Source organism: Pelodiscus sinensis, chromosome 2, assembly GCF_049634645.1.
Source record: "Pelodiscus sinensis isolate JC-2024 chromosome 2, ASM4963464v1, whole genome shotgun sequence".
Lineage (NCBI taxonomy): Eukaryota > Metazoa > Chordata > Testudines > Trionychidae > Pelodiscus > Pelodiscus sinensis.
Window position 1 is genome coordinate 68,827,053 of NC_134712.1, and position 24,741 is coordinate 68,851,793.

The following is a 24,741-nucleotide window of genomic DNA, read 5'->3' on the forward strand; positions in this document are numbered from 1 at the left end:
CAGTATGTGCTGCTGTGTCTTTCATAAGAATTTGCTTCATGTGAAATTATAAAACCTGTTTGGATAAATGAATAAATGTATCATACTTTCAAGCGTACAATTCATTATTCTGGAGACATTGTAAATGCGATATTTATTTCTATATGTAACCTTTTAGCAAGAACTATTTTGTTTTTGAAAGGAGAATTTCTACCACGGGTACATAATTATTGGATTTTACTCATGGGAGTATGAGTTAGTTACTAATGTTAACTAATGTTTGTTTTATACCTTATCGTTTTTACACATCACTCTGTGGTTGCTACTCCAGACTGTGGGTGACGTAGCGTTAGCAATTTTTGTGCCTACTGCACTCAGGTCCAGGAAAGAGCAGAATAGCAGTGGGCATAAGTAAAGGTAGATCCACTCACTCCCCTCTTTGTCTTGGAGAACTACTGTGGGTAGCTTCACAGTATCCCTTGTGGAGCTGATTCATGACATCCAGATGGCTTCTGTAAGCAGGCCTCCTTTGGAACTGTAAGAGCAAAGGTAAGAAAAGACATTTTCACTAGCAGTACATTAGAAGTGGACGGAAATATAACCTATCCTTTCCTAGGTTCAATTCTCCAAGGAGCACAATTGTATTTCCTGCCAGAGGAGTGCAAACTATATACCCTATATAGTTGTAGTTCTAACATGATGCAGGAAAACAGGGAAGTATAGGCATGCCCTGCTATACCCGTTACTTGCCCAAAGTTAGTAAAAAAGATTTTGTTATTGGCTCAGGAAGAACCCCAAAACCCAGATTCAGTTAGAAGCTAATGGTTTAAATGAGAAAAATTTCCAAACATGACCTCCCAGGGGAGGGAAGAGGATAAATAATGGAAATATGAAGTTTCAAACCACTATGGCAATGCCTATTTATGTTAGCCTTACTAGGATAGATAATTTGTCAGTGCATGAATTATTTAACATTTTATATAGAGCTGACATGTGAATTCTGCTTTACACATAGACACAGACATGCTGAAGCTTCCATAGGTTCCCATCATGGGGACCAGGGGGAGGGGGAGGGGGAGCGGAGCAGAGCAGAGCAGAGCAGAGCGGCGGAACACACGGCCAGCTGACAGCCCAGACGCGTCTGGGCTGTCAGCTGGCCGCGTGTTCCGCCGCTTTGCTTCCTCTCCCTGGTCTGCTGGAGACCAGGGAGAGGAAGGGCCCCGTTCGTAACTGCGGATCCGATGTAAGTCGGATCCGCGTAACTCGGGGACTGCCTGTATTTCAAAAGCTTTACTTTTGATTTAATGAAAGACAGAAAAAGTAATATTGTGAAAGCAATAGATAGAAATAAGTCTCTAACCCATCTGTGAAATCATGATCCCAAATTGCAGTGTTACAGAGAGATGATAAAGCCTAATTACTTAGTCCAACCTCCTCTTTCTGATTTCAGCCAATTTCAGAACTGGTGTTCACAGAAGGATCCCTGGAATAGGATCGTCTGCCCTGTCCTTTAGCTTAATAAGCCAGTACACACCATTATAGTCACATTTTAAAAGTCATAATAAATAAAACATGTGGTCTGATTTTCTGAGGTGCTAAGTGCCTGCCATTTTTATTAGCTTCAGTGGCTGTTGCATGCACATGTTGGCTCTACAAATTAGGCTATTTTCACTACTTTTATACAGGCAAAAGAGATGGAAAGGTCACTTCTACACCCCTATAACAGCATGACACCCACCTCTTGCAAGTCCTCTCTTCTTGTCACATGCATCTACAGTCTTTAAACAATTCCAGGCTTGGTATCCAGCCATGGGCCCAGGCCTTCCCCACCTCAGGCAATGGTTTTGCACTCTCTGGGCCCTTCTTCCCCCTGTGGGCCACTGAGATGTTCAGATCCCCTTCTGAGAGTCTAATCACTATCCAAATTGTGGGACACATCCTCCGTGGCCTATGCAGGAGGGACATGCAGGCCTATCCACTACTGCAGATATCAGCCCAGGACCACTCAGAATAGTAGCCAAGCACCATCATGTCCCTTTAACAAAACTTCTTTCAGGGCACGTCTACATAGCAGGGAAAAAGTCAAATTACGCTACGCAACTTCAGCTCCATAGTTGAAGTTGAAAGTTGCTTAATTCAGCTTTTGGTGCTGTCTACACAGCAGGAAGTCGAAGGAAGAAGACTCTTCATTCAACTTCCCTTACTCTCATGAAATAAGGGTTACAGGAGTCGAGTAAGAAGTCCTCCAGCTCAAAATTATGTCGAAACAACAGCTTGCTGTGTAGACACGCACTTTGTTATTGCAAAACAACATGAGTTATTCCAAAATAATAGTGCTGCATAGACGTACCCTCAGTTACCTGGGCCATTTGCCCACATTATCCAAATTTACCAGCTTTAACCAAATTATCATCCTCACATCAGTTATCTTATATACAGGTCCAGAAGCAAGCCAGCCACTCTGCTGCTTACTCTCCAGGTCCCTGCCAATGCAGAGCTGTCCGTGGTGCTTCAATTCCCGTTGGCCAGTCAGAAGCACTATTTGCACTCCTGTCCCAACAAGGAACTAACTGTAGACTGCACCACAACTCCTTTTTATTCTAGCCTTCAAACTTGCAGTTGGTTAGCCTCTTACAGCCTCCTCCTGACTGGCTGCTTTCCTGTATCATCTTTCTAGGCGATTTCGAAGACTTAACTTCTCTGCTCTTTTCCTGGGATGGTTGTGGAAGGACCCTGAGGGCTCCAGCAGGGGGCATCTGGGCCAAGTTGACCCAATCACAATCCCCTTTGGTCTGTACTTAAGGAGTAATTTAACATAGCACCTGAAAATTCCCCTCTAATTGTATGCATTCAGAGAAGGGCTGCTGAAAAAAAAAACAAAAGAAAAAAGCCCACTTGTTTTCCTCATTAGGATTTCAAGGGATCTTGTGTCACAGTACATAGAAGTTCACACATTACAGTATCTTCACTTATACAGCATCAATTTTAGCATCGATCTTTCAGACTAAGAGTCATATTTTATGTCCGGAGCAACACAGGTTAATTTGAAATGAACAAATCAATCGACTCTTTCTATAAATGCATGTGTGTGTTGTTAGGAGAGTGAGAAATCACCACTTGTTATGCCCTGCTTTGGAAAATCATCATCATCTCCTGCATCTCAATATTTTTTCTTCCTTATAAGCAGATCAGTCAAAGAATTAGCAATCTTCATCATAATAACACTGAGCACTTACATGGCATTTTCCATTCCCAGTGCACTTTACAAAAATTAGTTAATCAAGCATAATTGTAAGATGGCAACATACCAGCTTTCTTCATCTGCATGCTGCTTTTGCTCCTACAGTGGTATTAATCTAAAATACTACATTCATCTTCTGCCCAACTTTTAGGCCGAGGAAACATTAAATTGTTGATTATAACTGTTGAATATGAAGTACTGCTCTAAGAAGCTTTTTGAAACATGAAAATATCAAAAGAGCTTAGTCTCTAAGAAGCGTCATGCACCCCATTTGAGGTGCTCTCACCAATGTGTTAGGGTCCAGGATATTTGAGGAAAGGACATTTGTTCCAAACAACTGGAAGCAGGGCTGCTGATGCCAGGAGGGGAGGAGCAAAGGAGGCAGTTGCCCTTTGCCGCAGAGCCCCTGGCCCTTTAAATTGCCACCAGCACCCCATGCAATGCAGTCTGGTTGCCACTGAGGGCTGGCTGGGACAGGCGACAAGTGTGGTGCACTCCAGATGTTCTGAGGGGTAGCTGCCCTAACCCCACCACCTCTCCCTTCTGCGTGAAATCCTGTTGTTTTCAGAGCCCCATAGCCAACCCCTCGCCCTGCCCATTACTCAACTCTCTGTATCCATCCCTGACTGAAAGGTTACAGTTAACAGGGAATCACAGAAATTTCTCCATGACTTCTACAGTGAAATTTAGCATCTTTAAATTCATTTCTTTAGGCCTAGATTAATAACGGGGGAGAGGGGGAAACCCTGTTTGCTCTCATAGATTAATTTAGTTTTGCCCTTAGGCACTGCTAGCAAGTCATTCATAGTCTGGTGAATATGAAAATGAAACCATAACAGTCTACAGATTTATCACATCCTGCCTCCTCTTTGGATTTAATCATTCTTCTCTACACAAAACATATTGCTTTGAATGTTTATATCCAATAGGGTAAGCAAAAGGTGTTATATAAATATTGCCCTCTTGGCAACTCATTCCCAGGCAGGATTTAGATTATCAGAACACTGCAGGAGTGCATTTTACTTTCTAGAAGCTCCCAATGTTTTTCACAACAACATACTTTTTTATCAACAGTTTGTAGTAGTGCCCTTTAAATTTGGAGCCAGAGCTGCTACCTTTAAATCATCTTGTTGAAATCATTGCTCTCTGGTTTACATTTGCTCATCTAGATTATTATTATGGACATCTTTTCTATCTCCTGTTCCAAGAAAAGTTGTAAATTGTCTTACCTCACCAGTAATTGTTCAGATATGTTTCAAATGTTTCCCCCTTAGGCTAGGCTAGATTTTCCATTATTCCAGGGTTCTCTGGGGGATTATGATTTTAGGCAGCTTAAAGTGTGTTTCACAGAGAGACCTGAAGTAGTATTTCCCAACTCCACTGCAGAGTCGGGGGCTGAAGTAGATAGCCTATCTGGCTCCACCAAGATACTTCCTCAGGAATGGGAATACAGATTGTCAAGACACCTTCCAACATAATGTCTGGACTAAATAATTTAGACCCAAGAGGTGAGAAAAACCACGAGGCTGATAGTACGTCTATTCTTCGAGCTACAGGTGTGATTCCCAACTTGAAATATACCCGCCTTAACTCTCATTTTCTGAACACACTACATTTATAGAATCATAGGAATGTAGAACTGGAAGGTACATTGAAAAGTCATCAAGTCTAAGCCAGGGATGCTAGGGCATGGCCAAATAAACCTGGATCACCCTTGACTGGTGTTTGTTCAACCTGCTCTTCAAAATCTCAGTGATGTGGAATCCACAGTATCCCTTGGAAGATTATTACAATGTTGATTTAATCTTAGAGTTGGAATGCCCCCTTCCCATTATATAAGCTAAATCTCCTTTGTAAATTACACCCGTTACTTCTTTCCCCATCTTCAGTGCATTTGGAGAACAACTGATCAACATTCTCTCCATAATGGTCTTTAACATATTTGAAAACTTTTATTGGGTAATCCTCTTGCTCTTTTTTCTCTCAACACTATACATGCCCAAGTTTTTGACCTTACCTCATAGGACAGGTTTGCTAAACATTTGTGGAGAGAGGTTGTTGCTCTCCTTTGGACTCTTTTCTAATTTGTCCATCTTTCCTAAAGCATGACGCCAAAACTGGATACAATATTCCATCTAGGACTGAGCAGAGTGGGACAATTAACTCATGAATATTACATACAATAGCCTTGTGGCAAATCTCAACATTATATTAGCCTTGAGAGGAACTGAATTACTTTCTTGGTTTGGGTTCAATTTGTGATGCACTATAACCCTCAGATCCTTTTCAGAAGTACTACACCTAGCCAGTTATTCCCTATTTTGTATTTGTGCATTTGATTTTTTCTTCGTAAGTGTAGTTATTTGCACTTGCCTTTATTAAATCTCATTTTGTTGGTGTCAAACCAATTCTCTAATTTGCTCAGGTTATTTGAATTTTAATCCTGTCCTCCAAAATGTTTTTAATTCCTCCCATCTTGGTGTCATCCACAAGTTTTATAAGTATTTACTCCACACCATTATCTGTGTCATTGATGAAAATATTGAATAGCACCAAACCCAGAACTCACCATGGCAGAATCCCAGGGTGGAACTCCCTACAGTATGACAATGAACCATTGATCACTACTCTTTGATGGCAGTCTTTCAATTAGTTTTGCACCCACTTCAGACTAATTTACTCCAGGTCACTTTATCCTAGTTTGGTTATGAGAATACTAATGGATTTACCCAGCATTGCTTGGGTCCTTGTGGGGACTTGGGATAGGGACTGGGAAACATGTACTCATCAAAATGCAGAGCCTTGCCCATAGCTTGCCACTCTTTTACAGGTGCAGCCACCTCCCTGTGGTTTCTTTGCAGCATAACTGTTCTCCCTGCTTCCTGCCCACCCCCCATGGTCATCCAAGAGATAATTGTCCCTGCTAACAGACCCCTCCCTTTCTGTGTTATGGAAAACAACCAGATTCCAGACACATCTCATTGTCCTGGCACAAAAAGCTGTATAGCAAATTTGGTGGTCCTAGCTCTTACTATTTCAGAGGAGTTCTTGGAACAAATGGATCCAAAACCAAACAAATAGATGCACAAAATTTCTAAAATATATAGTAAGATCACATGGGACTTCCTTACTAAAATCAAGATATATCATGTCTACCTCTTCCTTTCTGTGCACTAGGCCACTAACATTGTCACACAAGAAAATTAGGTGGTAGCCATTGTAGCATGAGCTACTACCCCTAGCACATACCAACTGTCTCTGAAACATCTGGAGCAGCTCGTCCTTCCTGCTGCCTTTCACGTGCCTACATTCTAACTTTAGTGCACTCTCCTCTTGAAGTGCAAACATACTCTGAGTATGTTCAGAAATAAAGCAAAATTCAGTTCTTTGATTAAGTTAGCTCTTAATAATATGTTCAAACAGATATACTCATTTATTCTGGAGAAGACAGACAAGATTCAATTAGAACACATCTAGCAATTATTCAACAATAACACATACAGGACATATCACAATTCCCTCCTTAATTGTTTCTAGTTGGGGGGAGGGCTACCATTAGCTCCTCACTTCTCCAAAGCTTGTCTCCAGCCCATCACTGGGACTGGACCCTACCACTTTATCCTCATATAAAGGTTTAGAACTGGGGGAAGAGGGTTGTACCAGATTTTAGGAGCACAAACCCTGTTATCCAGTTTCTTTATGGGATGCCTTCTCCTATGTGTACTTACATAAGAATGTAAGAGTGGCCATACTGGGTCAGACCAAAGGTACATCTAGCCCAATATCCTGTCTGTTGACAGTGGCCAATACCAAATGCCCCAAAGGAAGGGAACACAACTGGTAATCCTCACATGATCCCTCTTTTGTCACCCATTTCCAGACAAACAGAGGATAGGGACACCATTCTTACCCATCTTGGCTAATAGCCATTGATAGACTAACCTCCATGAATCTACCTAGCTCTTTTTTTAACCCTGTTTAAGTCCTAGCCTTCAGCACATCCTCTGGCAAGGAATTAGAGAGGCTGACAGTGCACGGAGTAAAAGAAAAACTTCCTTTTGTTTTAAACCTGCTGCCTATTAATTTCATTTGGTGAATCCTAGTTCTTATATTGTGGGAATAAGTAAATAACTTTTGCTTATTCACTTTTTTCGCACCAAACATGATTTTATAGACCTCTATCATATTCCCCCTTAGTCTCTTCTTTTCTAAGCTGAAAAGTCCAACTCTTTTTATTCTCTCTTCATATGCGACCCGTTCCAAACCCCTAATAATTTTTGTTGCCCTTTTCTGAACCTTTCCCAATGCCAATATATTTTTTGAGATGAGGCAACCACATCTGCCTGCAATATTCAAGATGTGGATTTGCCATGGTTTTATATAGAGGCATTAAGATATTCTCTGTCTTATTCTCTGTCCCATTTTTAATTATTCCTATGTCTTATTCTCTGTCCCGTTTTTAATTATTCCTAAAAAATAACAAATGGTCTGATAGCACTTAATAGACTAACAAAACATGTAGATGATATCATGAGCTGTCGCTTTTTTGACTGCCGCTGGACATTGAGTGGATGTTTTCAGAAAACTATCCACAGTGACTCCAAGATCTCTCTCTTGAGTAGTTGTAGCTAAATTTGGCCCCATCATATTGTATATATAGTTGTGATTATTTTTTCCAATGTGCATGACTTTACATTTATCAACATTAAATTTCATTTGCCATTTTCTTGCAAAATCACTTAATTTTGTGAGATCTTTTTGAAGTTCTTCATAGTCTGCTTTGGTCACAACTATCTTGAGCAGCTTGGTATCATCTGCAAATTTTGCCACCTCACTGTTACCCCTTTCTCTTGATCATTTATAAATAAGTTGAATAGAATGGGTCCCAGGATAGACCCCTGGGGGATCCCACTAGTTACCTCTCTCCACTCTGAAAAACTTACAATTTATTCTTACCCTTTGTTTCCTGTCTTTTAACCAGTTATCAATGCATGAAAGGACCTTCCCTCTTATCCCATGACAACTTACTTTACCTAAGAGCCTTTGGTGAGGGAACTTGTCAAAGGTCCAATTCTGTTTATCAAATAAACAGGAATGAGTACTTGAACTGGACTTCTGCCACTTACTAAGTTGTAACAACTTGAATCTAACTTACTGGACTACTTTGATAGGTCTATGAACTGCTGTGGAGAATAAAAAATCCATCTACTCAAACTAGGCTGGCATGAGAGAAAAATTCCTTCTTACCCCCTCACAGCAAGCCCAAAACATTGTCATATATAGAAATCCCAGGGATGGGATGCAAAGAACTACTAATCCAAGAATGGGAAGGGGCTGCAGGGTTGAACAGATTTTATATATCCTTGCCATACATACATATTTAGCCCATCAGCTCAAGTGATCCCTTCTCCCCACTTTCTGGTCAGATCATTCCCAGTCCCCAAAGGAAGGGCTATCTTTAAAGAAACTCCTACTCTTTTTTTCCTCCCAGTCTAGACAAAGCCTTGAGGTTGTGAAGATTTCATTTTTTTTCATGCACATCAACAATCCTCTCCTATACTATTACATTTATTCCTGCAGGTGGGGAAAGAGAGAAAAGTGTTCTGTTACTCGCTTTTACAAAATGGGAGGCACTTGCATACAATGGCGAGGGAGGTCAAATATGAATCTAGACAGGCTGAGTAGGAGCTAGCATCTCCAAGAAGATACCAGATGGAAAAGTAAAAGGCCATTTCTTATAAGCACAAGGATAAGAGTGGAAGAAGGGAGCAGCCATGCGTAAATCTTCTCTGTGGAAGGACTCTGCCAGAGGATTGTATACTACCACCTGAGTGAGGACAGAGGTTATTTGTATAATAAGTCAGATATTTTGTTTTGTAAATAATCAGGAATGATCCTTTATGCTTTGCAGCAGTGCTTTTGTAATGACCACCTTTTTGAACCAGACTTCCAGAGTTAAAACACAGAGTTAAAGCTTGAGCTTAAGGAATCCTTTGAGAGCAGATGTGGTGGGGGACTTGTAACACACACTATACAATAGGTTACACGGTGAGAAATGGAAACAGTGAAACAGGAGAAGATAAATGTGGCTAGCAACTAAGGACACATCTACACAGCATTATTTCAGAATAACTGACATTATTTCGAAGTAACAAAGTGCACGTATATACAGAAAAGCTGTTATTTCAAAATAATTTCAAGATGGGTATTTCTTACTCTGACTTCTGTAAGCCTCATTTCACGAGAAGTAAGGGAAATTCTTCCTTGGACTTCCTACTGTATAGACAGTGCCTAAAGCCTAATTAAGCTATTTCGATTTCAGCTATGCAATTGACATAGTTGAAGTTGCATAGCTTAATTCGACTTTTCCCCTGCTGTGTAGATATGCCCTAAGAGTGCAAGCAATGAATGTCCCCCTTGTGCTGCAACTTTCTTCTGACACCTGAGCAATGAGGTAAATTATCAATTTATCCATGTTAAAGCCTGTGCAGACATAGTCTATGCTCTTACATGGATATAGGCTTACAGTTTCTAAGTCAGTCTGGCAACTTTCACACACATTGACCTCACACAAAAATCTTTTAAAAGACTATAGTAAAAGCATTTAATTTCTTGTCTAGAGTAGCACACAATGTTTTCATTTATTGCCAGGACCAGAAAATAACCATCCCAGAGTATTAAATCTAGAGATATAGCCTCTTATACCCTTCAATAAATGTAGCCACTTTACCTGTTAATGGATTACCTACAAACTCACTCTCAACTACATACATTCTATAATTAAATTCTATGTGCATGTATTTTCTGGATTACTTGTTCAATTCACAATGACTATTTTCTCTGCTTTACATGATTTGTCATCTGAGTTGAATAGTATTTCTGCTCTGACTGACTTAGAGAAACACACAATGAGCTCACAAATTGGCATGAATACCATGCACAACTATAAACTCACTAGATTATTCGTGATTCTTGTATATCACTTTGGCCTTATTTTGATTGCAGGGTTTAGTGTGTATTTGCTGATTGTTAGTTGTGGACTGTGATTTACAGCAGGCCTGATCAGATGATCTAGTGGTCCCTTCTGTCCTTAAACTGATACCTTTTCTTTCTCCAAACAAAAATGTGCGTACACAATATGGATAAATTAAACAAAGAACACAAATTAATTCCATGAACATTTATGAAGGCTTTGGTGGAGTATTTGTCCAGCTCTTGTTATTGCCTGAGGTCTTTTTCATCCCCTAAACATAAGGCATTCTAGTGCTCTTGCTTGAGTAGTGTGTGATTTCTCTAGTTCAACTCTACTTCGTAAAAAATATGAACTCCACAACTGTGATTTGGCAAATAATTGGTTCTTTACTGAAAACTGAAAACCTAGAGATGTGAAATTTAGGTTAGACCCCTAACTATGTCTTGATACAGACAGACTGGAAATTTTCAGAGCAAGTGCCACGACAACGGGAAACTGAAAGGAAACTATAGGGAATCTGGCCTTGCTCACGAAAGCTTTCTAGGAAGGATTGTTAACTTATATTCACTTTGGTATAACTTGCAGGAACTTTTCAGCAATACAACCCAGCCAGTTACTCCCCATTTTGTAACTGGGAATTTGATTTTGTCGTCTTAATGATAGCACTTTGCACTTCTCTTTATTCAATTTTATCTTGTTGAAGTCAGACCAATTCTCCCATTTGTCAAGATTATTTTGAATTTTAATATTGTTCTCCTTAAGTAACTGTAACTCCTACCATCTTGGTATTTCCACACATTGAGGAATGATGGTTTACAAAAAATAGATATTTTGTTTTCAGTACTGGTGAAATATAGAGAAGAAATTGAGTTTTTCTGAATACTTCTCCCTCCCTTTCTCTCTTAGGCCGTGTCTAGGATACAAAGAAAAGACAGAAAAAAATTGTGAACTGCAATTTGCGTATCTTTTTCTGCTTTTCTTCCAAAAGAAGCTTTTCTGACATTTGGCCCATCTACACTGGGCCAAATGTTGGGAAAAAACCCTCTTTCGGAACATCCCTTCTTCCTCATAGAATGAGGTTTACAGGGATGACAAAAAAACCACATCTGCTTTTCCGAAATATTCCCTAGACGCAGCAGATGTCTAGATGTACCCTTAGTCTCCTTTACATTTTACTTTTCAAGAGATTTCAGTGACAAAACTCTTGATCTTCCATCCCCTCATATCTGCCTTGCATTTTGTAGGGACTTCTGAATATCAAACTATCAATCCAATTTAACTACATAAACTAGTCAAATGTATACATAAATACTACTACACTGTGAAAAATAAATCATAAGCCGACTTCTTAACTGGCTTCATAGGCTTAAGAGATTTTTGCCTGCAGACATTATCCTGTGTTTAAGGATTATATAGTGACAGGCACTTGTGTGGGTTATGCAAAGAAGACAGGCTTGTGCCACCCCGTATATTTGCATAAGGACCAGTAATATTCTATCCCTTAGTAGTACATTGTAAATCTTTCTATACATAAATCAAATTTTAACTGATTAACAAATGGAATAGCCTTAAACTAAGAGACATAACCCAATACAAGAAGATACAAATATATTTTCATCCTCTGAGAAAATCACCCAACATAATTTATGAAGCTCCTCTGGAATAGAATATTTACAGTGGTTGTAATGTAGGTTTTATAACAGGGGTCTCCAAACTTTTCAGCCCGAGGGCCGCATTAACTATCAAACAGCAGTTCGGGGGCTGACTACACACTTGAGGTCCAAATAAAAAACAATCAAAACATGGATGTTGTTTTTAATTATTTATTTAATATTATTATATTCAGTTATTATTTAATAACACATTGATACACTACACATGAACACCTGTATTAGTGTGAATGGTGAAATTGTTTCCTGGATGCCAAAATAGCAGACATTTCTGGCTTTGCGAATCCGTTTCTCCCGGAAGGGGGGGGCTTTTCCCCCTGCTCTCCCCTTCCTCTGCACGCTGTCCTCCCCTCCTGCTTGCCACCGCTAACTCCTTCCCCCCCCCGGGCGGAAGGGGTCACCTTTTTAAAGTTCCCGCCGGGGTTCACGTTCCCCCGCACGTCGCCGGGCGGGCGTTACCACCACCGCCCATCCTGCCCCCTGATTGGCCGGCTGCCCTGTCAGTCTGGGCGGGGGAACGCCGCCCGTGCTAACCCCCGCCCCCTGCGCCGTTTGCTGCCGCGCGGCCGCTTGTCAGCAGAGCGGCCCGCTTCTCCTGCCCCGGCGCGGCGTGAGTACACGCCGCACACCCCTGACAGGGCCCCCCCCCGCGGCAAGAAGGGCCCGTTCGGCGGCGCCCCAGGGACGGTCTCCACCGGCCGGATGAGAGGGCCTCGCGGGCCGCATCTGGCCCGCGGGCCGTAGTTTGGAGACCCCTGTTTTATAAGAACCACAGTCTCTTTTTAAAAAATTATATCCATGATTTCTAAACATTCCACATATTCAGCACTGCAGAGATGCAGATTTTTTTCTTAATTCCTCAAAAGCCAGGATAATAGAGCATGAGGAACTGATTAATTGTGGAATTTAGAGGGAAACTCCAAACATTGATTATTTAGGATTTTTTCTTAACACTTCCTTAAAGGTTTTTGGTAAGAGTGGAATTAACAGAGAAGTAATTTCTTTCATCTGGGTTTGTACTTTTAAAAAAATAAAATTCAAAATGAAAACTCATTTTTTAATCAGAAAGTCAAAACATTTTATTTTAAAATCTTGCAAAAATATTTCAGTTCTTTCGGAATTTTCATTCTATTGAAATTATTTGGCATTTTCAACACAAACTTGGTCAACCCAATTTTCATTTTAAAATGAAAGGAAAAATTCTGTAAACAAGGTCACCCAACTCTGATGCTGATTCTGACCGAACTATTGTTCTATACCTTCTTCATATATTTTTCAGAAAAATAAGCTGCTTTTCTAAGTTTGAATTTCTGACCTTACTGTATTGAAATAAAATATATGGTGTCTTTTTAGAGCTCACAAATTTTATTGTCAGAAATCCAACTAAGAGACTAAAGCTCTTTCTGGCAATACAATAAACTCAGGAATTCATTAAATTTCCCTCTGGAGAAGTATGAAGGGATTTTTAGTGCCTTTGTGCTAATAATGAAAAAGAATGCTTCACTGTTATTATAGAAAGTGATAACTACTACATACTGAATCAAAGGGAATATTTCAAAGGAGGAATGCCAGGCCTCCAAAGCCTTGAAGAATATGTATATTTCTGATGACAAAATAGCATCAACCTGAAATTCAGATTTTTCTAGCAGGGCATGATCAACCAAACAACAATATTAGCATTAGTAAAGAACTAATAGAATTCAGTTTACCTGTGTGAAAATCCCAGAGACAGAGTTTCGGGATGGTAGGAATATTATGATAATACCACTTTTTAACTGAACAGCAAAAAATATTCACAGGACATTAATTTAAAACTTGAATGTGAGTATTTGCACCAGAAACGTGAGTCTAAGCATTATATTCATTGAATAAGCATTTCACCAATATGTACAATGTAAGCAAACCAAAACATTTTGGCTATCAGTATCTCCAAACGGTTATCAGCAACAACAATTAGTAATACCTGTTCCATCATACCATTAAGCTTCGCTTCAGTATGTATGTGTGTACATATACCAAACGTAAATAATTTGGCTAGATAAGATGTTTTAATCTTTTAATTGTCACCATATTATGTTCATGGAGTTTCTATATTATTTTAGACACTGTCTTAAAAATACATGTATACAGTGCTTCCATGTTTAACTTATTTATTCTGCTGAAAGGAATCCCCATAAGCAAGCATCCCTTTTACCACTGAACAGAATACATATTTAACAATAAAATGTTTTCTGACTTCCTTTTGGATCCTGTGCTATGAGCCTAATATAATTTATTCTGAAACACACAGACCTTTCAAGTTTATGAAATATTGAATAAAAACTCAAAACTGAGTGGACTACTTAGATGGCATTATTATTCAGAAGGAAAATATATTCAGCATCTCTAAAGGCTTTCAGGCATTGTTGTAGTAAGAAAAATTCCGGTAAGGAGCTGACACCGATAGAAGGATTTTCATTGCTCTTGAAGAATAGAAGCAGTAGCAAATATGCATTGAGTAGCAGCTCAACTCTACTGCACAGTTTGCTAATATCTTTGCTAGATAAAAATGCATGATTTCCCCACAACCTTAGTATTCATCAACAATTGCTTCTGTTTATTAGGGTAATATTTTGGCTATTTGAAAAAAAAAATCCTCTTGATACTGTAAATTAAAATTCAACCACCATCAACCACAGATAAAGTTTTGTATCCAGATGTATTGCAGCATTGCATCTACAATTAAGGGCTGCTTTTTTGTTTCCATTATAAATCCTATTTTCAGGGTTGATCACATTGCACTTCAAATTAAGTTCACAGCACTGAAGAGTATTTTAATGTAGAAGTGAACTCCAAAGAGTTGATTTTCTCCTGCACCAGAACTTTACCGGGCCCTGGAGCAGTTTTGTGTGTGTGAAATGTCAGGAAACCAGTTACAGCTCTTAATTTTCAAGGACTCACACAATTTAGAGCAGCAGCTAGGTTACACTAAGTTCTGCCACTGTTATAAGGAACATAATATACCCTACATCAGTGGAGGATTGGCATTACCTGGAAAGAGGGCTGAGAGGTAAAACATAAGTAAAGGGCCCACCTATGCAGTATTTGTGCTATCAGGGAGTCCCCCCCCCCCCCCCCAACAGCGGTATTCTCTGAGGGGAATCTTGTCAGATTACAATCATTTTGAGCAACTGCATGAGCAATGCAATGGGCCATAACGCAGTAAAGAGTCTGGCTGCCTCCCTTCCCACTAGCTGATGCTGAAATTGGAGGACGATAGTTATTTCAGGATCACCTTGACTCCAAAATTCAGTTCTCTCTTTGGTATGACAGAGACTAAGCAAATTGACCTTTGGGAACAATGCAAGACCCACCTATTTATTCTAGATTTTAATTGCACATGTGGTCTGGGGCATGCACATATTTCTGCTGAAATTCTGCTGTGGACTGGGGAGCTTGTTTTTGAGTACATATTGTTCAGTTATGGTTTATCGGGGGGAGGGGGAAGAGAAGGCGTGCATTCAAGTGAATATATAGTGCATCTGCATTTTGCAGTGGTGATAGAATTTGAATGGGAAAAAAAGATCTTATTATTCTTATGCAAAGCTAGTGGGGAATTGTCAAAGGGAAAAACAATTTTCGGTTGGAAAATGCCTATTTGTCAAATGAAATGATCCACGGGAACTTTTTTATTTGGACAAAACTTCCAAAGGAATCCACTCAGGTTTCCTGCCAGTTCGCTTTCTCCTTCTCCTCTGTCCCCACTCCATTCCAGGGCTCCCAGGGCTTCTGAGTTCCTAACTTCTGTGCTCCCCAGAAGTTTGTTTGGCAGGTTGCTGCAGCACACCAACTCTCAAGCTTCTGGTTGCTCAGTAGCTATTCTGGCAGGGTGCTGTGGAGCCAGAATTCCAAGATATTTTATGTTGGAAACATCAAAACATGCCCGCTGCAGGAGCATTTCAGCTTCTCGCTTCTGCAAAATAAGTATGTGCCGTTTTGGTGATTCGTTGAAAGTCAATGGGAGTTAGCACCTAACCTGCCCTGTATTTCCCAATGTTATAACCACTACTTTGGCCTGGCTTTTATCTCAGTCAGAGATTTTACCCTATTTATTTCCTAGGTTTTCTTGAAAGAGGAAAATAAATTCTATAAGATTAAGCTATTTGCCTAGAGACTGTCAGAACCCCCCATTCTGCACACCCTATGTAGTCTGAAATAAGGACCCCCTCTCATGTGCACCTGCCTCAATCACAGTGCAGCTAAACTAGCTTTGCATGCACGGGGTGATCCTACTGTGCTAGCATCTTTTAAAAGCCTAGGAAGAAAATATACCGTACATGAAGAGAAAATATATTTTAGTAGGCTATAATTTGGTTAACTATAAAAACGTATTAGCAGGACAGTCAACACACACACAGACACAATTTTACTGCATTTGCAGCTGCTACTGTCTGTATTATATTATACACACACAAATATATATGCACATGTGTATTATATGCTTGTTACATCGAGATAAATATTAAATTTAAATGTAAAAATGCAAAATATTTACATAATGGGCAGATTTAACTCTCCTGAAAGTGTGTTATTTAAATCACTTGAATGAGCCTTATGTATTTCATATTCCCCACTTCAATTAATAACTAAAATATATTCAAACGTACTGGGTAGTCTTGCTGAATGGAGTAATCTTTTAAGCGGCACTGCCTGATAGTGCCTCATTCTCATGATATACCGTACTAATGCATCAGAGTACTGACATTCCAATGATGTACAAAAGCTGTAGAATGGGGGTTTTGACGCTGTATTAGCAGAAAGATCTACACCCATGTTCTTCATCACACAATTGGTCTAAGATATATTTGGGAGATTCAGCAAGTTGTAATGTTTAAGATATTCAGCAAATCTAATATATGCTCCTGTTTTTCATGAGAACAGTGCGTTTGTTCAGATACCATGCAGCTTTCTGTGGATCTGGCCACTGCTGAAGATGCACAGCATCAACTGGGTTGAAAAGTACAGTTGAACATGGGACTGTAGACATTATTATGTGAACTGAAAGTTCTGAGAGAGAGTGAGAGAGAACCTAAAATGAAGTGTGATGGAAATGTAATGTATTTACAAACACAAAGCCTCACAGCAACCATGTTAGACAAAGTACAATTATTCCCATTTTACAGTTAGACTCAGAGAATCATGCTCATTATTCCAGGCTCCCCAAGCCATTGTTTAGAATTGAGGACAGAATTCCAGGCTCCCAGCCTTCAGACCTAACTGCTAGGTAGGTGTTTCTCAGTCTGGGGTTTGCTGGTCACATGGTGCTGGCCAGTGGGTAAGCTTTTTTACAGCTGCTCCGACAGGAAACCTTGCAAGTGCTGCTACAGAAACAGAATTAAAGAATGAGCTGCAAACTTAGCAGCCTCCACAAGGGATTATTGCAACCACTACAAGGAAACCAGCCCAAAACCCATCAATAAGGCCAGAACCAGGAGCTTCCTCAGGGCCCAACTATGCAACCTTTGCATGCATCAATGATTATGTGTTTGTACAAGCTGCTCCATTGATTTCAATGAGAGTAACTTCATAAATAAATGCTTACCCCATGTAAGGATTGCACAAATGCACCCTCAATGGGGCACTTCAAAGTAGAATAGGAAAGGCAGGATAGCAACAAGGCGGGGGAGCTGGATAGGGTATATTGACACTGACAGAACAAAAAAGCAAGAACAGAACTGGTCAAAAATCTCAGGATTTCTGGTTTGTGGGAAATGTTGATATTTAGTTTCATTTCAAATTGGAGCCACAGACCTTGGAATCCAGGCTTCTCATCAATCTGCTAGGAACCCCAGCTTTAATTTGAGAAAAAAATCACCACAGTCGTGATGATTCTGCAAAACAATCTCCAACCAAACTCAGTTTTGTCAGCAAATTGCTAACCAGCTCTAAGCAGAGTACACAGAATGAAGAGAACAAAGAACCCAATACATTTTGAAAAAGAGAACTAATTTGATTTGGAAAGTTTACTACCTGCACCTTTCCATATTCATAAGATCAAAGATGTGCTTGGATTTTAATGAGAACTCTACTTCTAGAAATTCAACATGTATTACTCTTGGCACAGGGATGGAGAGAGATTCTGAATAGGTGTGGGGAGAAGCCTATGACATGCTCTTACTTCGGAAGAGGTCTACAGAATGGGAACAACTCAACTCAATGACATGTGGTAAATACACAACGCTTTCAAAAGGCAGACAAAATATCACCATTAGCGAGAAGCTGAAGGAAAGAATAAGTTTTGAAAGTTAAATAAAATCACTTTTTGATGTTTGGATGTTGCTTTGATAAATTTGCTGATGTGAGGTAACTTACAGTTGCCTAAGCACAAATTACATTTGGGACCATACTTCAGAACAGCAATTTGAATATAAAAGTAGAACAAACATAACCATTACAAAGTAACTTAGAAAGAGCCTGAAAATGTATTTAAACCTCAGGACAGGTTTAGTGTTATTTTTTAGTTTATTTATTGAACATCTTTTCTCCTAGACAAACCATTTATGAGTACATTCCCAGATTTCTGCCCAGGTATGCAACTGGGAACTTTTAGATTAACTTTCAAAAGTGTTCAGAATTTGCTACTAATTACATCTGAGCTACACTTAAATGCCTTAACATTTAACTCCTACTACTGATCTATTTTCTCAGGACATATTCATGATTGATAAAGAAGGAAGGAAGCCATTATATGGCAACAGGTACCTCCTCCTGTCTTCTGACTAGTGATCAGCTGGTTTGGAATAATGAACATAAGAACAGCCGTACTGGGTCAGACCAAAGGTCCTTCTAGCCCAGTATCCTGTCTACCGACAGTGGCCAGCACCAGGTGCCCCAGAAAGGGTGGACTGAAGACAATGATCAAGCAATTTGTCTCCTGCCATCTCTCTCCAGCCTCTGAGCCAGGCTATCACAAAACTTAAAACAAAAAAACTCGCATTCAAGATGTTTTGCACAAAACTTCACAATGAAGTTAACATTATTATTTTGTTTTCATTTTAATCCAAGTGCCTCATTCTGGTTTTACATATATATATGAAACATTCAAACCAATTTGTTAAAAATGACATTTTCTGGAAAAAATCCTTTTTTGGCAGAAAATTTAGCCAGCTAAATATTCTGTACTGCTTTAGCATGTGCTGTTGCCAAAGCATCTATCCCTGAAGGACTGAAAACAGAATAGTAAAACCTTTTCTGGCTCAGCAAGTACAATATGCACTTCACTTAGAAGATGGCTCATTTTAGAATACAATCAGCTGCATTTAGATGCACTCCTTTTTTCATTAAATATATTTGTTCAAACACTTCCTTTTAAAGCATTTACTAAATTGATATGCTAGTGTGTGCGCTCTGGTTTTTTTTTTCCTCCAGATGTCTGAGAGGAGGGAAGGGAGGAGAGAGCTATAAAACACTGTCAGAATGAAGGGGAAAAGGTAGCAAATAGAAAAGTATATTACTGGTTTGATTGCTCCCCTGCCACCACTCTGCATCTCTTCCTGCTGATTCTGTCAAGACCTGAATAGATTAGGTCTCATTATAACAAAATTAAAGCCAAAGATTCAAGATGCTTAAAAACAAGACTGCTGCACTTGTAGGGATAACATATTAATGTACTGAAAATGATTCCTCCAAATGGAAGTGACCCCCCATAATTTGTTCCCCACAACTTAAAGTGTTTAGATTTATTATTAATTCTTCTTCTTATTATTATTATTATTATTATTTGTTAAGATTGTTAAATGTTTAGATTTATTATTATTATTGCCCCTTTAAAATATAATGTATTAGGTCATGTAACTTAGAACTGTTAAGAATATAATCCTATGTAGCCAGAAACAGCCCCCCCTCTGTGCTCCAGGGCATGCTCAAGCTTGTGCAAGGGGCTGCTTGAAATTGACATTGCAGAGATACATTGTAACAATGCATTGTCAAGCCACTAACTCTGCTATGGGAGCCAAGCCCTGTAATTGACTAAGGGCATTGTTACATAATTGACGCCTGTTCTCTTTAAAACATTGTAACTTTACTCAGCACTCAGAGAATGTTTTAAGCAATACCACCCAGAAACTTTTGTAACTACAACTTTTATTATTATACAAAATACTGTATGAATGTATGAGAGAGTGCTTGGATGATGAATGAATGGTTCTGAGAGTTGCCAGCCTGAGAATACAGCAACAAAGGGCTGAAGAAGGTGTCAGGTGCCAGTGCATCCAAAAGGTGTCAAGTGGAGAAAACCAAGTACTAGAGGTCCACCCGATGAGATCACTGACGAGCACCTGGCAGCCACCCTGGAGACATCAGCATGATGCAGCAATTTCCATAGACTGGCATAGGAAGAAATTCCTATAAGAACTGGACTAAAAAACTATGGAATCAGAGTCCAAAGTTCTACCAGGAAGCCTACCAGGAGCTTCAGATGCGCATCTGATCAGGACTTCGCTCCCCACTACCATCACTTGTGTACAGAGTACCTGGCCAGTATTCTGTCACAAGCAACTTCCAGGCTGGTAACTATAACAAACCACAGAACCTGAATGAATGGATGAATGAATGTTTATATGTATAAGGGTTAAGTAGTTAAACAACGTTGTTTGCTTCTATCTTTTCTTTATTTTTTTATTATTATCTTTACAATAAATGTGGCTTTTTGCCTTATCCCCCTCATAAGATCCTGCTTGCTTTTATTGGTATAACACACTTAGAAACATCATCCAGCATGTTTGTGCCAGGAGAAATGCTCTCACAGAAAGAGCAAATGATTGCTGGTGACAAAGGGCACTCCCCAGCCTAGTCACCTGAGCCATTGCTAGGCAGAAGTGGGTGTGTATGGTGGCAAGGGTGCAGACTTTGTTAGTACACAGTTCTAGTGAAGTCAGGCTAATTTAAATCCAAGTTTAACTTTAATCACACTGAGGAGAGATAAGTGGAGAGGTACAAGGAGTTGATGCTGAAGGATTAAGTCATTTGGAAAGCCGGAAGAAAAGAGGAACTAATCTGAAGAGGGATTTCACAAGGCACTAATATTTCCCCATCTGTAGTACAAGGAACAAAATCTCAGCCCTTCCTGACTAACTTCCATTAAAGCGAGACACACAAAAAATCAAACAAACAACAAAGAACAAACAAACATAAAAGGATGAGAGTTTATTCTGTACCTCACAAGGCAGAACTTCCAGCCAAGGGGAAGTGAAGGCTAATGTGACTTGAAACCAATTTTGCACTCCCTGACTGTGGGTTGCCTCAGATGCTGAAGAGTCTCCCCATCCTACCCTGGAGGGCCCGTCTAAGTTGCAGCAGCTCCTTCAAATTGCCCTATGGTCTTGTATTGCCTGGATTCTCTGTCCTGATGCCCATCTCACACCCTATGCCTGAGCTTGTGAGGGACTTTTGCAGTGTACCGTTGTCTTATAGAGGCTATGTCTAGACTATGCTTTATTTTCAAAAGAAGATATCCAAATTCCACAGGAATTTGCATATATTCTTCCAATCTCACTTTTGAAAGTGGGTCTTTCAAAAGTGAAAGTAGTCTGGATGTGTTTTTTGGGGGGGAAATAACCCCTTTTTTGAAAAACCATTTTTCTTTAAAAGAGGTTTACGTGGGGTTTTTTTTGAAAAAAAAAAAAAGGTTTTTTCCTGAAAAAAAACATGTCCAGACTACTTTCACTTTCAAAAGACCTGCTTTCGAAAGTGAGATCAGAAGAAGATATTCAAAGTCACCATGAGACAAGAGAGAATATGTAGAGTACATCACTCGGTAACATTCTGCAACTGAATTGAAACACAAAATGACAGATGTCTCTTCTGAAGACAGAGAATCGTGTACACAATACAAGGAAAACAAGTATAAGTATAGCTACTTATACCACATGAAGAACTGCAAAATATAAAGGTGAAAGGTGGCATTAGGCAAATAAATAGATGAAAATAAACTAGAAATGAAGAACGAACCGAAATCATATTGCTATTGAAGTTAGTATGGAAAAATGATGTTTGGTTATCTAGATAATCTACAAAATACTATTGTCCCCTCTGCATATTTGCCAATATTTAATGTTGCTAATAATCCTGTTTAATGACACATGTCCAGGGTGACTGACTGAGCTTAAAACTCTCCAGACTTATTACATAGTCACCATTAATAGTTCATATTTTCCTGCAATAAGTACTGACATGCAATCTGAATGGTCTCTTGATTTTATTTAATTATTCCTAGTTGTTTTCCTTATTAAACCATGAATAATTATTCTCCTTCTTAGTTTTTACACCTTTTGAATGCAGGCGGCCTTTCAATATGCCCTCTTTTTTTTACCAAAATCCTTCCTTAAAACTCTCTTCAGGAACAGGTGAAATGGATTGGGAAGGAGGCAAACTCTTGGGTTATGTCTACACTACCCCGCTAGTGCGAACTAGTGGGGTAATGTATGCATACCGAACGTGCAAATGAAGCCCGGGATTTGAATTTCCCGGGCTTTATTTGCATAAGCCGGCCGGCGCCATTTTTAAATGCCGGCTTGTTCGAACCCCGTGCCGTGTGGCTACACGCAGCACGGGCTAGATAGTTCGGACTAGCAAGCCATTCCGAACTATCTGTACACCTCGTTCCGCGCGGCACGGGGTTCGAACAAGCCGGCATTTAAAAATGGCGCCGGCCGGCTTATGCAAATAAAGCCCGGGAAATTCAAATCCCGGGCTTCATTTGCACGTTCGGTATGCATACATTACCCCGCTAGTTCGCACTAGCGGGGTAGTGTAGACATACCCTTGGAGTGTATTTTCAGGTCAATCCATTAGGGAATCCGGGTTTGCCCACCTATAAAACAAGTAGGAAGTTCTGCTCCCGGTACTCATGGATACTGGGAGGTGGAAGGGGAGAGGAATTCACCAGAAACACAGGACTATTGTCACACATTTGTGTAACTTCACATTGGATCCAACATCCCCAATTTTTGACAATGCAACTCCAATAGAACTACACTTCTAGAGCTTTGCTTACCTACAATAACTCTCATTCTTAAGCATCAAGATGGGTAAATGGAGGTTTTATGGTGCTGAGGATCCTCTGAGGAAAAGCCTAGATTGTCTTCTTGTTATTTTGGAGGACAAGGCATATCCTCCAGCTGTATCTCCTACTCACCCACACATGGAGGGAGTGAGTGCAACTGACCCCATCATTTTGTACTGATGGAGTAATACCCATTCTTGTAAGATCCCGTCCAGATGCTCATTTCAGTCAGGTAATAGGCCTTAATTATCACTGAGAATGGTACATATTTGACTTATTGAAGCTTTTCTTATAAATTAAGCGCCTCCTACCTGCAATTATAATTTTCTGCTTTTCTCTGAATTGCCTTCTGTTTTTCGAACTCCATCTGGTAATGAAGCACCCAGAACTGAACCCAGTATTACAAGAGAAGTGGACTTATAACCTTAACTTGACATAATGATTTGACAAAATCTGCCACCATCTTGTGTACCAAGCCACCATAAGTTGGAAGCAAGGTCACCATGTAGTGAGGAATAACTTGGCCTTTGTTTAAGCAAAGCAGACAAAACAGTTACATATTCAGTGCTATTTAACAAAGACAAGAACGTGACATTCATAAGAATGGCAGGAAGTATAGATAACTGACCCTGAATTTGGGTAACTCTGATTATAAGCTACTTTGTTGATCATTAGAAATTAAGAGGGTTCTTTCTTTAATTGTTGCTAGGGAAATGGTCAGTCTATCAAGGATTATTAAGAGCTATTACTTATCTATAGAAGATTAGTTAGAGAGCGTACTTTGAAGAAGTTTGGATTTTCTATGAGAAAGGAGAGACTCAGGCTAGGAGGAAGGATGACTACCAATCTGCTGATGAACATTTGATATCACTTTAGACTTTTGGTAACCATCGCTGGAGTTCTATAGACATTTGCTATTTTGGCTTAATGCAATAAATTCAGTAGAGAGGATCTTTGAGAAAAAGCAGTATTGTGTATATGTAGCCAGACAGGCCCCCCCGTCAATCAATCTCACTTGCTCCTCTGAGCAGAGAAGGAGCAATAAAAATCAGCATGGCCTTTGAAGACCAGGATATGCTGGCTCATCTGACCCTGGGTAAGCTGAAAACATAGATATGAGAAAGAACGATTAAGGCAATAAGCTGACCTCAAGGCAGCGAGAACTGCCCTGGCTGGCACCTATATTGATATGATCACACAGTCATCCCTGGGAGAGGAATCTCCCACTGAGAAAAGAATGCCCAGTACTCCCAATTTAGTTATCTCTCTTACAAGTGTAAATTAAGTTCACAACTCCCTTGTAAGAACTGGCGTCACAAAAAACAGACCAGCACCATTTGGCATCACAGATAAGAAAAAGAAATACATGACTCCATGGGTATAAAGATGGGTCCAGCAGCACACTCACTGAGCGTCAATCTACCATCTATCTGCTGGTCAGGTTAGGTGATTGACCTCCCGAGGTCCACGGGGATGCCCACCTTGCATTTTCGACTTTCCAAGGAATTGAGAGACCGATCCTGGTCTGACACGCTTGGACCGAGTGACGCAGAAGGGGGTAAAAATTGTACCCGTATGTGTCCTTTTGTTTTAGTGCATGCATAGAATAGAACTCATTAAAGATTAAGCTGTCACTTGGTGCCATTATTTTCTATCTTCCTTTTTCCTATGTAACCATAAGATCTGTATTTGCTAACAGTTAAGAAATAGAGCAATAGCCATTGTAACCATATGATTTATCAGCTCGTTTAATAAACCTGTAACAGTTTAAGCTTTAACCTGACTCCTTCAGTTGCTGTAACAGAACCAAGCACAATTTAAAAGAACTTCAGCCGGT

The 24,741-nt window shown here is 39.8% G+C and overlaps 1 long non-coding RNA gene across 1 annotated transcript in view; it reads right to left on the reverse strand.

The window, feature by feature from the left end:
* Nucleotides 1-208: 208 nt before the first annotated feature.
* LOC142826726 (uncharacterized) overlaps nt 209-24,741 on the reverse strand; it is a 135,911-nt gene continuing 111,378 nt past the window's right edge. The window contains exon 4 of the long non-coding RNA XR_012900939.1: nt 209-514. This is a non-coding gene — a long non-coding RNA (uncharacterized LOC142826726). The remainder of the gene's footprint in view (nt 515-24,741) is intronic.